Below are 17,359 nucleotides of genomic sequence, written 5' to 3'. Positions count from 1 at the left end.
TCAATAAAACTTCAAAGAGGCTTTAAAAAAAAAGGTGTAATAAAATAATTCTCACATATATATATATGGAAAAATAAAAGGCTAAGAATAGCCAAGGAAATTCTGAAGAACATCATGGAGAGATTTGTCCTATCATATATCAAGACTTATTTTAAAGTCACAGTAATTAAGTAGTGTGGTATTAAACAGAGGTAGGAGAAAAGATCAATGGAACAGATTAGAGAACCCAGGAACAGACCATAGTGAATAGGGAAACTTGATATATGACAGAAGTTTCATTATAAGTGATTAGTAAAAGGATGGTCCATGGGATAATGGCATAATAGGCTTGCCATAAAGAAAAACAAATAAATGCAATCCCACATAGCACCCACATAGCACTCAAAATAAGTTCTAGATGGCTTAAATAAAAATTACATGTGAAATGCTACAAATTTTAGAAGAAAACGAAATGTTTGTATGCTTTCCAGATGGAAAAGATTTCTTCAACAAAACAATGTACAAACCCTCAAAGATTGACAGATAAATATGACTACAATGCTCTCTTTTCCAAGCAATTCTACAATAAAAAAAAAAAAAAAAAAAAGCCTCAGATCAGGAGAAGGGAGAATACATTGCTAATGAAAGTAACCTGCCAAAGTTTAATACCTAGACTATATTTAGAACTATTAAAATAAGGCAATCTGGTAGAAAAATAGACAAAAAACACTGTTGAGAATACAATATTTTGGTTCGCACATCATCAGTTCCAACATCCTGTTGGGGCTTACTGTTAGGCTGAAACTGGAGAGCTGAAAACCAACTTCCCAAACTCCCTAACTGCTAAGAGTCAGTTCCACCAATTAGATGATTTGTTTGATCCTGAAATTTAGAACTAAGTTAAGTAGGAAGAAAGATGATGCTTCAGGTATCCATTCACCCAGGCAGGTTCTGTATTGTTCTGAAGTTAACAGTTCTGGCAATGCAATAGATTATGGTTAGAGTCATGGAATCCTGAAGCCAGCATCTGGAACAACAGCTTCCCAATTCTCCGGTTTCCTGATTGGTGCAGAAGGCAGCAGCTCCTTTGGAGGGCCATTCCTTTTAGCATGGCTCTGAGACTCATCTCTACAGTACATTTTGTGACCCACTTCTCCAGACCTTCCAACAAGCATCTAATCACCTTTTTTAAATCTCTTTTTGCTTAAAATAGAACAATGTGTGTTATCTGAAACTAAACCTTGGTTAATACAGATTTGAATAGGGAATTCACAAGAGAAGAAATGTAAGTGGCTAACAAGCAATGAAAAGAAAATCAATTCACTGGTGACAAGGCAACTGTGAATTATTAAAACCACAATGTTCATCAGATTGGCAAAATGTAAAAGTGTCTATGAAAATGTAGATGAATGTAGACTGCTAAGAATTCTTACATACTGACAATAATCGCGTAAATTGTTGCAACCACTCTAAAGAGCAATCTGACAATATCTAGAAAAGTTGAAAATGCATACACTAAGATGGCAGGTCTACTCCTAGCTGCATCCTCCTTCAAGAAATGTCTCCAAATATACAGGAAGAATAACTGGGATAGATTCAAACTAAATAGCTTTCTCTCAGCAAAGGAAACTATCAACAATGTGAAGAGAGAACCTACAGAGTAGGAGAAAATCTTTGCCAATCATACTTCAGATAGAGCACTAATTTCCAGAATATATAAAGAACTCAAAAAACTCTACACCAAGAATACAAATAACCCAGTCAACAAATGGGCTAAGGATATGAACAGACACTTCACAGAAGAAGATCTACAAGCAATCAACAAACATTGAAAAAATGTTCAACATCTTTAGTAATAAGAGAAATGCAAATCAAAACTACCCTAAGATTCCATCTCACTCCAATTAGAATGGCAATTATCAAGAATACAAGCAACAATAGGTGTTGGAGAGGATGTGGGGAAAAAGGTACACTCAAACATTGCTGGTGGGGCTTCAAATTAGTGCAGTCACTCTGGAAAGCAGTGTGGAGATTCCTTAGAAAACTTGGAATGGACCCACCATTTGACCCAGCTATCCCTCTCCTTGACCTGTACCCAAAGGACTTAAATCAGCATACTACAGAGCTACAGCCACAACAATGTTCATAGCTGCTCAATTCACAATAGCCAAATTGTGGAACCATCCTAGATGCCCCTCAATTGATGAATGGATAAAGAAACTGTGATATATATATACCATGGAATATTACTCAGCCAAAAAGAATAATAAAATTATGGCATTTGCAGCCAAATGTATGCAGTTGGAGAATATCATGCTAAGTGAGATAAGCCAATCTCAAAAAACCAAAGGACGAATGATCTCACTGATAAGCGGATGATGACACATATAGGGGGGTGGGAAGAGGGCAAGAATGGAGGAAGGAGGGACTCTATAGAGGGATAAGAGGGGTGGAGGGATGGGGGAGGAGAAAAAAAACCAGAATGAATAAAAAACTATTACCCTAGGTAAATGTATGATTACACAAATGGTATGTCTCTACTTCATGTACAAACAGAGAAACAAGATGTATCCCATTTGTTTACAATAAAAATGAATTTAAAAAAATATACAGAAAGAATGTGGACAAGATTGTTAATAACAGTATTGTTGGTAATAACAGAAAATTAGAAAGAGCCTGGATGTCTAACAACAGGAGGGTGGATAAATAACATAATTATACCACCAGTAAAATTCTGAAGAGTAGAAATTGAATAAACTATATATTTATGTTTCAACATGAATATCTCCACAAACATCATAAAGAAAGAAGAAGAAAAAAAAAAAGTTAGGTGTGGTGGTACATGCATGTAATCCCAGTTACTCAGGAGGCTAAGGCAAGATGATTGCAAGGCCAGCCTCTGCAACTTAGTGAGACTCTATCTCAAAATAAAACTTAAAAAGGGCTGTGGATGAAGCTCAGTGGTAGAGAAACCCTGGGTTCAATCTTCAGTACCACACACACACAAAATAAATTAAAAATTGAAAAAAAAAGAGAAGAAAGGAAAAAAGAAAACAAGTCCCAGAAGGTGACACAGTATGATACCATTTTCTAACTTTTAGAATATGTTTAATGATACATTATATTGCTTGGAGATAGACACACATATAGAACAGATAAGGAAATAATAAATAATAAATTCAGAATACCAGTAACCTATGAAAAGGGAAGCAGGGGAAAGGAATTGAGTATATCAAGGGAGCAAAATGGTATTTAAGATTTTTAAAAATTAAAACTTTTATTTTGAAATAATTAGAGATTCACATACAGTAATAAGAGATATCCAGAGAAATTCCATGAATCCTTTCCACAGTTCCCCCCAGGTAAGTTACAAAACTACAATACAACATCATAAGCAGTACACTGGCACTGATAAATTCAAGGAGCGGAACATTCTACCAAGAATCCTTCAGGTTGCCTCTTCAATCTCTTGGCTCCCTGTCATCTTTACCCTTGGTAATCACAAGTCCATTCTCCACTTATAAAATCATATCATTTCAAGAATGTTATTTAGCTAGGTGCAGTGGCACACACCTGTCATCCCAGCAGCTCAGGAAGCTGAGGCAGGAGGATCAACGGAGTTCAAAGCCAGCCTCAGCAACTTAATGAAGCTCTAAGAAACTAAGTGAGACCCTGTCTCTAAATAAAATATATAAAAAGGGCTGGGGATGTGGCTCAGTGGTTCAATCCCTAGTAGCAAAAAAAAAAAAAAAAAAAGGTACGTAAATAGAATCACTCAGTATGTAACCTTTCGGGAGTGGCTTTATTTAATAAGCACAATTCCCTGGAGTTTCATACAAATTCTGCGTATTAATAATTCCTTCCTTTTATTGCTGAGTATCTGAGATGTTCTGTTTGTTTAAAAAATGTGAAGCAAATATGACAAAAATGTAAAGTTAAACAAAGCTAGGAGACAAATACATGGATATTTGTTCTATTCTTTGTTATTTTCTAGCTAGTTAAACTATTTCATAATATTTATAGTGGCATGCATCCCATACCACCTTAGACTCAGGATATTTATGACTTGGCTCATCTTCCTGGCTAGACACTAGGCTTTTGGAGGCAAGATAAACACCTATTTATCCTTTTTCCTCTCTGGTACTAGGGATTGAACCTTGGGGTGCCATACCACTGAGCTACATACCTGGACATTTTATTTTATTTTATTTTGAGACAGGGTCTTGCTAAGTTGCTGAGGCTGTTGCCAAGCTTACAATTCTCCTGCTTTAGTTCCCTAATAGCTGGGGGTATGCTGGGTCACCACTCCTGGACGTACCTACTCATCTCGTGTCCTCCTCTGAGTCTCAACAATGACAAGTAATAAATATTTGCTAAATGGATGGCTCCTGTGGTTGTATTAGCAGTTCAAGTTTCTGTATTTTGCCATAAGCCTTAAGCAGGGAATCAGATTGTATGAGACTGAGTCTGGGAGGGCAAGGTTGTTCAGGAGGCAAAGGGGGCCCATGCAAACCTGGAAAGGATCTGTTTTGGAGCACGGCTGTGTTCTAGTCACCGAACACTGTCGTGGCCTGCCTTGCTGTCCCTGGCCTGAACCGCATATTCACTAGCTGGTGCACAGCTTCTTTAGAAAGATTCAAATAAATTTTTAGGAGAGCTATTGAGGTTCCAGGAGTCAGAGTTGTCAATAAAACAAAAAACAGGTGGTACTTTACTGAAAACTGCTAAATATTTAAAAGAGTACTAACAGGCATTTAGGTTAATTGCATCTAGACCTCCAGGTAGGTCTGGCAAAAGCTCTGTGCAGCAGCATTTTACTATCCTTTAGTTTATAGCCTGTGTAATATAAGTTATTATATTATATAATATTATATTATATTATTATATATTATATATTATAATATATTATATATAATAATATATATTATTATATATAACTCATATTATACAATATTATATTATTATATATTATATATTATATATAATATATAATATAATAACTTATATTACACAGGCTATAAACACAATTTTATAGGAAAGAAACACACTTGTATTTCTTTAAAAATATATATTATTTGGCAATAAAAAGCAATGAAGTACTGATGTATACTGCAACATGCATGAATCTTGAAAACATTATCCTAAGTGAAAGAAGGTATCATGGAGGATCGCATATTTCATGATTCCATTTATTTGTAATGTCTGGAAGAGGCAACTCCACAGGGACAAAAAGATGCATGGTTGCCTAGGGTTGAGGGAGTGAGGACTGGGGTATGGCCAAAAGGTACAGGGTTTCTTTTAGGGATGATGAAGATGTTCTAAATTGATTGTGGTGATAGGTGCACAGGTCTGTGAATACACATTAAACAACCAATGATTTGTACACTTTAACTGGGTGAATGATATATGAATTGTCTCAATAAAAATGTTATCAAAAAAAATTACGGCTGGGTGTAGTGGTACACACCTAGCTACTCAGAAGTATGACACAGATGGATTGCATGCTAGAGGCCAGCAGAGGCAACTTAGTGAGATCCTATGTCAAAATAAAATAAGGGCCAGGGGTCTGCAGATATAGCTCAGTAGAACAGCACTTGCTTTGCAGGCATGAAGCCCTGGGTTCAATCCCTAGCACAGGGGGAGGGGAGGGGTTAGGATACAGCTTAGTGACAGAGCACTTGCCTAGCACTTGCAAGGCCCTGGGTCCAATTTCCAGTACCACAAAAAATAAAAGTGTGTAATAATAAAATAAATAATATAAATTATTAAATAATAATGTGTAATAACATAATGATAATATAAATTATTAAATAACATAATATTATGTATGTTATATAATACCAAGTGCTAACAGGAATGTGGAGAAACCAAATCTCTCATATATGGTGGGAATGTAAAATGGCACAACCACTCTAGAAAATAATTTGTCAGCTTCTTTAAAAGCAGAACATAAACTTACCACACTCCTAGGCATTTAATCCAGAGAAAGAAAACTTAGATCTGTATGAAAACCTACATACATTTATTTGCAATATCCAATAACTGGAAGTAATCAAAGTCCTTTAACACATGAATGGTTAAACTATGGTACCTCCATGCCACTGAATATTTGGAAATTAAAAAAAAGAAATGAACAGGGCACAATGACACACGCCTGTAATCCCAGGGGCTTGGGAGGCTGAGGCAGGAGGATCATGAGTTCAAAGCCAGCCTCAACAAAGCAAGACACTAAGCAACTCAGTGAGACCCTGTCTCTAAATAAATACAAAATAGGGCTGGGGTGCTGGGGTTGTGGCTCGGTGGTAGAGTGCTTGCCTAGCATGTGTGAGGCACTGGGTTTGATTCTCAGCACCAAATATAAATAAATGAATAAAAATAAAGGTCTATTAACATTTTTAAAATATTCTAAAAAAAATAGGGCTGGGGATGTGGCTCAGAGGTCAAGTGCCCCTAAGTTCAATCAATTTAAAAAAAAAAAAAAAAAAAGAAGTGACTTTTTTCTTTTCTTTTTTGGCACCAGGGATTGAACCTAGGGATGCTTAACCACTTAGTCACATCCCCAGTCCTTTTGCTTAGAAAAAAATATTTTTAGTTGTAGATGGACACAACAAATTTATTTTATGTGGTGCTGAGGATAGAATCCAGGGCCTCACATGTGCAAGGCAAGTGCTCTACCACTGAGCCACAACCCCAGCCCTCCCCAGCCCTTTTTATTTTTCATTTTGAGACAGCTTCTCTCTAAGTTGCTTATGTTCTCACTAAATTGCTGAGGCTGGTTTTGAACTCTCGATCCTCCTGCCTTAACCTCCTGAGCTGCTGGGGTTATAGGCGTGTGCCACCACACATGACAGAAATGAACTATTGATACTCAGCAGCAACTTTGATGGCTTTCAAAGGAATGATGTTAAATAAAAAAGAAATTCCATCTAAATCAATTAACAAAAAAGAAAATAATAATAATACAATCTAAGAAGGTTACAAGCCCAGTGCTGTGGCATAAGCAAATAGGGAGGCTGAGACAGAAGAATTCCAAGTACCACAAAAAAAAAAAAAAAAAAAAAAAATTTTAAAAAGGTTACATGTTGTGTGATTTCTCTAACAATAAAAAATTACAGAGATTGAGGACATATGAGTGGCTGCCTGGTTAGGGGTGGGGATGGAAAGCAGGTGGGTGTGAATCTAAGGAAGAGCACCAGGGCAAAGCCTGAGATGAGGCAAGACGTCTGTATTTGATGAGGTGGGGGTTACACAAAGTCTTCACATGAGACAAAGGGGCACAGAATGTCCATACACATATATTATGCCAGTGCCCACTTCCTGGTTTTGATATTATGCTATATTTAAATAAGATATAACCATTGGAGAAACCAGAGGGAAGGGTACACAGGACTTCTTCATATTGTTCTTGCAACTTTATTGTTTTTTTTTATTTTTATTTTATTTTATTTTTTTTTACATAGGGCAATGATGTTTTTTTTTTCCCTTCCCCCCACCCCTCCCACCCCTCTTTTCCCTCTATACAGTCCTTCTTTCCTTCATTCTTACCGCTCTCCTTATCCCTAACCCTAAACCTAACCCTAAACCTAATGCTAACCCCTCCCACCCCCCATTATATGTCCTCATCCGCTTATCAGCGAGATCATTCGTCCTTTAGTTTTTTGAGATTGACTTATCTCACTTAGCATGATATTCTCCAATTTCGTCCATTTGCCTACAAATGCCATAATTTTATCATTCTTCATTGCGGAGTAATATTCCATTGTATATATATGCCACAGTTTCTTTATCCATTCATCAACTGAAGGGCATCTAGGTTGGTTCCACAATCTGGCTATGGTGAATTGAGCAGCAATGAACATTGATGTGGCTGTATCTCTGGAGTATGCTGATTTTAAGTCCTTTGGGTATAGGCCAAGGAGTGGGATAGCTGGGTCAAATGGTGTTTCCATTCCAAGCTTTCTGAGGAATCTCCACACTGCTTTCCAGAGTGGCTGCACTAATTTGCAACCCCACCAGCAATGTATGAGTGTTCCTTTTTCACCACATCCTCGCCAACACCTATTGTTGCTTGTATTCTTGATAATCGCCATTCTAATTGGGGTAAGATGAAATCTTAGGGTAGTTTTGATTTGCATTTCCCTTATTACTAGGGATGTTGAACATTTTTTCATATATCTGTTGATTACTTGTACATCTTCTTCCTTGAAGTGTCTGTTCATTTCCTTAGCCCATTTGTTGATTGGATTATTTGTATTCTTCGTGTAGAGTTTTTTGAGTTCTTTATAGATTCTGGAAATTAGCGCTCTATCTGAGGTATGGTTGGCAAAGATATTCTCCCACTCTGTAGGCTCTCTCTTCACATTTCTGATAGTTTCCTTTGCTGAGAGAAAGCTTTTTAGTTTGAATCTATCCCAGTTGTTGATTCTTGCTTTTATTTCTTGTGCTATGGGAGTCCTGTTAAGGAAGTCTGATCCTAAGCCAACAAGTTGAAGATTTGGACCTACTTTTTCTTCTATAAGATGCAGGGTCTCTGGTCTGATTCCGAGGTCCTTGATCCATTTTGAGTTGAGTTTTGTGTAGGGTGAGAGATAGGGGTTTAATTTCATTCTATTGCATATGGTTTTCCAGTTTTCCCAGCACCATTTGTTGAAGAGGCTATCTTTTCTCCATTGCATATTTTTGGAACCTTTGTCTAGTATGAGAAAATTGTATTTATTTGGGTTTGTGTCCATGTCCTCTATTCTGTACCATTGATCTACCTGTCTATTTTGGTACCAATACCATGCCGTTTTTGTTACTATTGCTTTGTAGTAGAGTTGAAGATCTGGTATTGCAATACCCCCGCTTCGCTCTTGCTACTGAGGATTGCTTTAGCTATTCTAGGTTTTTTATTCTTCCAGATGAATTTCATAATTGCTTGCTCTATTTCTGCAAGGTACATCATTGGGATTTTAATTGGAATTGCATTCAATCTGTATAGCACTTTAGGTAGTATAGCCATTTTGACAATATTAATTCTGCCTATCCAGGAACATGGCAGATCTTTCCATCTTCTAAGGTTTTTGCAACTTTATGTTTGTTATCATTATTTCAAAATAAAAGTTTAAAGACAAACAGAATATCATATAGCTTAAGAAATCTATTATCTTTGCAACACTCTCAGGACAAACACAGTTTACCAGCCTGGAGAGCAGGCGGAGTACCCTCTTTCCACTTCCTGGCCTGGCCTGATAAGGAGGCTTATTTCACAGAACACACCCAGGGAAAGGTGACTTTCCTTAAGGCCAGTCAGGGGCCTGAACAGCACTAGGAAAATAATCAGCACAGACCAGTTTATGGTCCTGGGCTCTCTTTGATGCCTTCTAGTAGGTAGTTATGAACTAAAATCAGGAGTCACTGGTGTAGGTCAGTGGTAGAGTGTGTGTTTAACATTTCTAAGGCTCTGGGTTCGATTACCAGCAACCCCCACCAAAAAAAACAAATAAATAAAAAACTAAACTAAATCAGCCTGGAACATAATTTATGCTAAAAAAAAAAGTGTATTGGATATACTATAGTTAATGCTTCTACAGTAAGCTGTTGCTTCTGACTTTGGGATCAGATAAAACTGAATTAATTCTCTTCTTTCTCTTTTCTTCTTTCCATATTGGCAGAGAGAGATTTGAGCATTTGCATGTTCATTCAACAAATAGTTCAAGCAGCTACTATATGCCAAACATCAAGAAAAATTGACTCTGCAATAAGGAAAGGGTATTTAAAATATCTGGTGATTTGCTCCAAGTTTCACTCTGCTAAAAGCAAAGGAACTAACTAAACTAAAACAGTACAGGTATCTTGATTATCTCATCCTTCGAGACAGAAGACGTAACAAGGGAAAATGATACTTGGAAACTAATTCTGCCCAATCAGAACTGGATGGAGACAGGAACTAAGCAGATTCATAGTAAAAGTGAAGCCATCATCTTAAGTTTAGGAACTCAAATGTCGGGGCAGGAAGATAAGCATCCTTCAGTTGTCCACCCCCAGGCTATAGAGGAAAGCCAATTCAAGAAAAAAAGAGAAAAAGGAAGTGAGACTGCTAGTCAGACTCTGAGGGAAGGTTCATGAAAGGTTGTCAAAGGTGAAGTGCAAGTACCATGACAGCAAAAGAACCTGATGAAGAATAAAGAGAGGGAATATCTATAGAAACAGGAGCAGCCACATAGGGACCCTGGCTGATGAGCCTGGTTAGTAAGCTGCCTATTATAGTCTGGAAGCTCCTATACACAGAACTTCCAGAACTCTAAAATCCAGTAGGATCTGGGATTGAAAAAATGATAAAGATGACCTCAAAAGCCCTGTCCCTACCTTCACTACCAAAACTATTATAAGATTCCTGTTCAGAAAAAGTGAGAGCTAGGCACACTATTTGGTGGCCTTACTTTCCTCTTCTTGATCCTAAGGAACAACTGTGAGAAGCACTGTGAAGGTTAGGAGACCGGCCCTTGAGTCAGGAAAACCTGATATCAAATTCTAACTCTGCAAACAATTGGCTGGGCTTTCCTGGGATTCTTATAGAACCTTCCTTCTACAGTTATTACTAGATTTCATAAGATAATTTACATAAAATGTTTAACAGAGTCCTTGGTATATGGGAAGCCCTCAATAACGGTACCAGTTTTGTTTTGTTTTGTTTTACTATTTTTGTTAAACTGTTAAAGGGCAGTAATACCATTGATCTGGTGGATGAAAAAGTTGTCTACGGACCCTTGGCTAATCTAGAGGCATCTAATCAAATTCAGCAGATGGCAATTAACAGCTGATCAAGATAATAATAACTAATAAGAACTATGCACCAGAACCTGAAAATGTAGTTAACACTCCAGAAATAGAAGAGAGACTGGGAGAGAGACTGAATGGCCTTAACAATCCAGCCATGACAGAGACTGTTTCCATTTTGTTATTGTTTTGGTTCTGGTTTGGTTTTATTTTATTTTATTTTATTTATTTACTTATTTATTTTTTTGTGGTGCTGAGGATCAAACCCAGGTCCTTATACATACTAGATAAGTACTTTACCACTGAACTACACCCTCATCCCTGTTTTGCTTTGTTTTTGTGGGACTGCGGATTGAACCCAAGAGGTTCTACCTCTGAGGTACATCCCCAGCCCTTTTACATTTTAATTTTGAGACAGGGGCTCACTAAGTTGCCCATTCAGGTCTCGAATTGCAGATCCTCCTGCTTTAGCCTCTGGAGAGGCTGGAATTACAGGCACGCACCATGGCACCCAGGTTGGGTTTAGTTTTTATGTAAGCTAATACATTTTTATTTCCCACCCCTCTCAGGTCTAAGTCACTCTGAGCTGTGCTTCTGCCACCTGATTAAAACAAATGGTTTGTTAGCCCTTGGACTGAGAAAGAGATCACTTGAAGTTAGCTCTTTAATTAAAAAAACAAAAAAACAGGTCATTTGAGTCTATCCTCATTCCCTTATTGAAAACTCACTACATTAGTAGACAAAGGAATGCTGTGTTCTAGAGTATCTAGTCCAGGAAAGTGTTGTCATTCTCTTGTGCCATCCTTACAAATAAGGAATAAGATGTTATGATGGAGGCGGGAGGCAGGGGCAGTGATAGAACAGTAATATGCACTAAAAACGGATAAAACTACTAAATGCAAAGGGCACTGATCAATGCCAATCTCTAGGCTCTGCCTAGTGAACAGAAACCCATCCATTCATTCTCTCACTGCCTCTCACCCCCAAGACCACCTTCTCACCTTACCACCTTCTTAAGGATTAGTATAGCCGTGCCTTGACTAAACACATGGTTCAGTTCCTCTGCCTCCTAACCAACACTTGGGTGGTCAATTTTTTAATTTTAGCCACCCTAATAGGCATGAAGCAATATCTCACTGTGGATTTTATGTGCATTCCCCTAATGTTTAATTATCCTGAGTACCTTTTCAAGTGCTTATTTGCCACCCATATACAGTCTTTTGACATTTGAAATTTTTTGTTTAAATTATGGAAAAGGCTCTTGCTCATTATATAACTAGACAAACCATACATAAAGGCACAAAGAAGGTTCATAGTCCCCCACGCCTAACCCCCAATCCATACATAACACAGGTAACCCAAGGTGCAAAAGAATCACCAGGAGCACTAATGAAGCATGTAAATTATTGCCCCCACTCTTGAAGATCCTGATTCAGTGGATTTGGGTAGGGCATTCTTAACAAACCACTAGGTGAATCTGATATAAGAGGTCTGTAAATCATTTCTTGAGAAATTCTGCTCTTAACATTGTCCTATGAGGAAGAAAGGGAGCAGGCATGGAGGGGAAAAACAGAGGGGTCACCTTCAAGAAAGGCAAAGGCTTTGCCTGATTTGGGAAGCATGTTTGTTGTGTATTGGCCAATGGAACCCTGCAGTTTGAAATCTAAAATTGAATTAGAATGTCAAAATGAGACTATAGAGCCAGAAAGGAAGGAACATACCAGAGTTACCAGGCTTGAAGAAAAAGGGCTCCTCAGGGTTGAGAAATGACTGATTGGGAATAAGGCAGAAAGAGGGTGAGTGAAACCCTAGAAACATATACACACATTCTGTCTCTCCTGGAGGAAAAACTTCCTTTCATAAATACATGGAGAGGAATGTAACCCGCCAGACAGGTGGTATGTGCCTTAACCCAAATTAAATAGCAGCTATTTACCCATATTTACCCAGAGACAAAATTTTTTGGCTCTATTAAGAAGGTAGAGAAAAAGAGACGACACAGTATTTTTAAGGAACAGTTCTTTTTATAGATAAGAAGGGCTGTCCAGGCCCTGTCCTCACAATTTTGGATCCATAGATTGAAAGTTCTTAAGAAGGTCAATAAACAAGCAACAGGCTTTGGACAATCAAGCTCGACACATGCCACTTTGCTTCTTTGACAGCACCCAAAGACACACCCCCTTCTCCATTAGTTAAATAAAAAGCCATTTATTTGATTTAGAGCAGAATGAACCAAGGCACTGTTTGCCACACTAATCTGCTGATCCAAGTGGGATATGAGCCAGCTGCCAACGACTCTCTATCCTGGCAGGAACTCAGTGAGCCTCCATTGCTGGACAAGATTGGGTGTTGCCAGGTCCCAGTTTGAAAACAAACCATATGGGGTAGTGGAGCAAGTAAACAGTCCTTGCTGGAATATCTGGTAGTTTCTACTTTCAGCATTTGATCTTTGGGTCAAATATTGTGTGTAGTGCTTCACTGCACTCTTACTTAGGATACTATCACCAGGATATGTGCTCTTGTTTGCAAGTCATAATAGAGTTGACTTTATATTTTCATGTTTACAATTTTATTTTATCTCATATGCAGTCCAATTTCTTCCAGTCCCATTTCTTTCCTTTGCTCACTAGCAAGGCTGTGTGTCTCAGCTGTTCTATAAAGCATCAACTACATATCATGAGTTACACCCATTTTTAAATCTGATAATAACCTGGAGGGCAATGCGATCTTATTTCCATTGTACAAATAAAGCTGAACCTTGAAAAAGTTAAACTACACGTCCCAGATCACACTTCTAGTGGCGTCTGGATGCTATCTCGCTGTAGCAGCTACTTCTCCACCGACTGTCTTTCTTTAATGAAGCAAGTAAACTGCTCTGAGTCGTCAGTAAGCTGCCACTCCTTACAGTAGGCATTCCTGTTAAACCTGAAATTGCACAAAGTTATATGTGAACTACTCTATGGTGAGTAGACACCTACTTGTGAGGGGTCAGTGACCTCCAGAATATTAAGAACCAGTACCTGAACGAGCTATCTGCTTCTCCATTCCCAAGTTACGGCAGGCAGCACCTTCTAGCTTCTAGTACCAATTTGGACACTACTTTTCTGAGCGCCCTTCACCAATTCACTTGACCTTATGAACCACAGATTTCTGTTCTCTTTTTCCTGGCCTCGATTGTCTATTCATAATTATAGCTTCTTGGCAAAGGTTCTTCACCATTGTTTGTATTTTTCCATTGTTTTAATGCATGGTTTCTTATTAAAATCTGCCTCACGGCAGCAGGCAGAGATAAACAAATAATAATTATTTTGTACTAACCCAGCTTAGCTCCCTGGGCTTCAGTTTCCCACCTATAAAACGACTCAACTGGGCCACAGGGATCAGGTGGCTTGCATCCCTGTAAGACTCAAGACACAAAGCTAGCTGCGGAGCAAGCTGGGACCTGGAAGCTGACTGCATCCTGCCTTTCTGTCCCCCACTTCCCTTTTTTGATCTACCCAGCAGCTGTTTCCCGCACCCCTCCCGGCCCCATCCTGCCCAGGCCCGGCACACTCACCGTGCGCACGCGCAAGGTGCCCGCCGGATTCCACTCCAACACCAGTGGTGCCTGCCAGGTGACAGCGCAGCGGGGCGCTAGGGGTGCGCCCGCGGATCCCCGCACCCACTCGACCCGGGGCAGCCGGGTCCGCCGCGGGCCCGTGAAGGACGCGGCTGCCGCGGGTCTGCCCACGCCTCTGCGTGCGTGCGTGCGCCGCGCGGGGGAGGCAGGCCTCCAACCCTGGTTAGTAGTCTTTCAGGAGCCAGGTTGTTTGTCCCTCTGCTCCTTTAGTCATCCGCGGGCGGGGTAGCCCAGTGGCCGCCCCAAAAGCCATGAACTGGCCCGCAGCCAACGCGGAGCGTTGCAGGCAGAGTTTGGCGCCTCGCCGCGCCCACGGAGGACTCACCCACCTGCGCGTTCATTAAGCCGCTTCTCCTCACCTGGGCTCTTCACCTCACAAACTGGAGCCAGCGCTTAGACCACCCGGTGGGAAAACTGACACCGGTAGCGCTGGATTTCTGTGCTTCTACCCAGATCACTAAGTTCTAGGGCTGGGCCTCGATTTAATTCTGTTGGTTACTAAGGACCCATGAGTCCTTGCCCCAGGTCCCCCCCCCCGGGGGGAAGTACACAATCTCAGCCAAATCAGACAGCCGCCTCTCCTGTGGCATGGTGTTGGTCCAGTTCTCTCACTCCCCTGTCGTGAAACTGTTCTGGTCACCAATACCTCGCAGTTAACATAACAGACAAGGTCCCCATCCTGTTGGTCTCCTACACTTTGAACACACCATTGAAAACGGTAAATGATGCGAAGTGTATGGAAAGTTTCCTATCAGACAACCTAATCTTATTTGTGAGGTCAGGAATGGACTAGATTAATTTTGCTAATCTTTCCACTTCTTTTATTCTTATCATCATCATTAAAGCTTATTGTTTATTGTTACTACTGGTAGTGGTGGTAGTAGTAATATTGATTACAAAGAGCCAGGTACTATACTAAACTTTTTACTTGTATTGCCTCATTCACAACTTCTCTTAGAAATGGGTATCATTATCTTCATTTCATTTTTATATTTTAGTATTGGGGTTTGAACCCAGAGATGCTTTACCACTGAGCTACATTCACAGCCTTTCAGTTTTTTATTTTGAGACAGCATCTTGTTGGCCTGAAACTTTTTTTTTTTTTTTTTTTTTTTAACATTTTTTATTTTGAGGAGTACCAGGGATTGAACACTGGGGCACTCAACTACTGAGGCACATTCCCAGCCCTTGTATGTATTTTATTTAGAGACAGGGTCTCACTGAGTTGCTTAGTGCCTCACTGTTGCTGAGGCTGGCTTTGAATTCTCAATCCTCCTGCCTCAGCCTCCGGAGCCACTGGGATTACAGGTCTGTGCCAAAGAGCCCAGCTGGCCTGGAACTTTTGATCTTCCTGCCTCAGCTTCCCTAGTCACTGGGATTGCAAGGGTGTGCCACAGCATTTATTCTCATTTTAGAGAGAGAAGAGAGAGACTTGACTCCAGGTGTGGTGGTCTACTCCTGTAATCCCAGCGACTTGAGGAGGCTGAGGCAGGAGAATTACAAGTCCAAAGCCAGCCTCAGCAATGTAGTCAGGCCCAAAGCAATTTATCAAGACCCTGCCTTGAAATAAAATATAAAAAAGGCTGGGGGTGTGGCTCAGTGGTTAAGCATCCCTGGGTTCAGTCCCTGCTACACACACACACACACACACACACACACACACACACACAGATTGAGAGAGAGAGAGAGAGAGAGAGAAAGAGAAAGAGCCAGAAACTGACAGACACTGGTGCTAGAGAAAACTAACTTGCCCATGGTCACACAACTACTAAATAACAAGACCAGTATTCAAATTCAGGGCTTCAGGGTGCTTAACGACTATACTACATCCATAAAAATATGAAAGACCAGAATAGTGTCCTGTCTTGAATGTGACAGATGAGAGCAATTGAAAGTGAGAGGTGGTTTGGCTGTAGAAGAAAAATGTAAGAGAAGTTGAGGTCTTTTTAAGGAGTAGAGCTATTGATTGGACTAACTTTGCATGACTGCAGAGGTCACCAGGATGGGGAAAGCTATAGTGGGAACATTGCAATTCAGTATGGGGAGGAAGAACTTTTCTAAAATGACATCACTTGCCTGGAAGAATGTGTATCCAGCTACTAAAAGGAATCACTCAAGCAGAAAGTTTTAATTGGTGATGCTTCAGAGATGGGTTCAGGTGATCTCTAAGAGTTCTTCCAACTCTCTGCTATTTATTCTAAACTGTTAACAGAAAAATTGAGTCCTAGAGTGGTTAAGTGGTTTGTCCAAAGTCACCTGTGAAGTGAAGAACTGACCCCAAGTGCAGTCTGATTCCTAGATCAGACTCCTTGATCATTTGGAAATGAAGGTCTTGTGAATGCTCGGCTTTTCCCTTCATGCTCCCGTAATGCATGTGTGTGTCTGCCCAGTTTTTCCTGGGTCTGTAGAATCATCCCTTTTACCTGCTTTACTTCATACAATTTGTGTTTTCAAATACAGTGTCAACACTCCCTGGGCAATTGCTATCCCAAGTAAGTATTTGGTAATTTAAGAAGAAAGAAGCTAGATACAATTTCATTTGAAACTGATGTTTCTTTGATTTTATTTTAGGACTCTGGGATATTTTGAGTGATGGAGTTCCTCCATCTCTCATCCTAGTCACAAATATTTTGATGAGCAGCAATCTACCTGTCAACTTCAAAAGAGAGACATTATTTTCTTAATCCTCTGGGAGAGCTATTTGTTTGTCTTATATACTTTGGTTGGTTTTGATTTTTTTTTTGTTTTGCTTTGGTTTTTTTGTTGTTGTTTGTTTTTGTTTTTGTTTGAAGTACTCTTAGGAAAGTTATTCTCTAAAAAAAAAAGGAACCCAATTGCCTTTTGGGATTGACTTATAGAACATTTACAAAGAAATGAACATCACCTTGCCCCTAGTGGCACTAACCCAAAGATAAAAAGTAGCCCTCTTCACCACAATGTATTAGGAAAAAAAAAAAAAAAAAGCAAAAACAAGAAAGAAAATGTCTTTGTCTGGCTCAAAAT

General features: G+C 39.5%; 1 protein-coding gene across 4 annotated transcripts in view; it reads right to left on the bottom strand.

Moving 5' to 3' along the window:
• Positions 1 to 14,811, bottom strand: part of Arhgef37 (Rho guanine nucleotide exchange factor 37) — a 51,848-nt gene extending 37,037 nt beyond the window's left edge. For 2 of the 4 annotated variants that reach the window (XM_047556295.1, XM_047556296.1), the window contains exon 1: positions 14,294 to 14,578. The gene's annotated coding sequence lies outside the window, so the exon portion shown is untranslated. Of the gene's footprint in view, positions 1 to 14,293; positions 14,579 to 14,685 lie in introns of those variants that run through there. The other 2 variants (XM_047556298.1, XM_047556297.1) reach the window with 2 other exon arrangements.
• Between the last annotated feature and the right edge of the window lie 2,548 nt (positions 14,812 to 17,359).

The sequence above is a fragment of the Sciurus carolinensis genome, chromosome 6 (assembly GCF_902686445.1).
Source record: "Sciurus carolinensis chromosome 6, mSciCar1.2, whole genome shotgun sequence".
Lineage (NCBI taxonomy): Eukaryota > Metazoa > Chordata > Mammalia > Rodentia > Sciuridae > Sciurus > Sciurus carolinensis.
The sequence above is the reverse complement of the archived record's forward strand: the minus strand, read 5'-3'. Positions and strand labels throughout refer to the sequence as shown.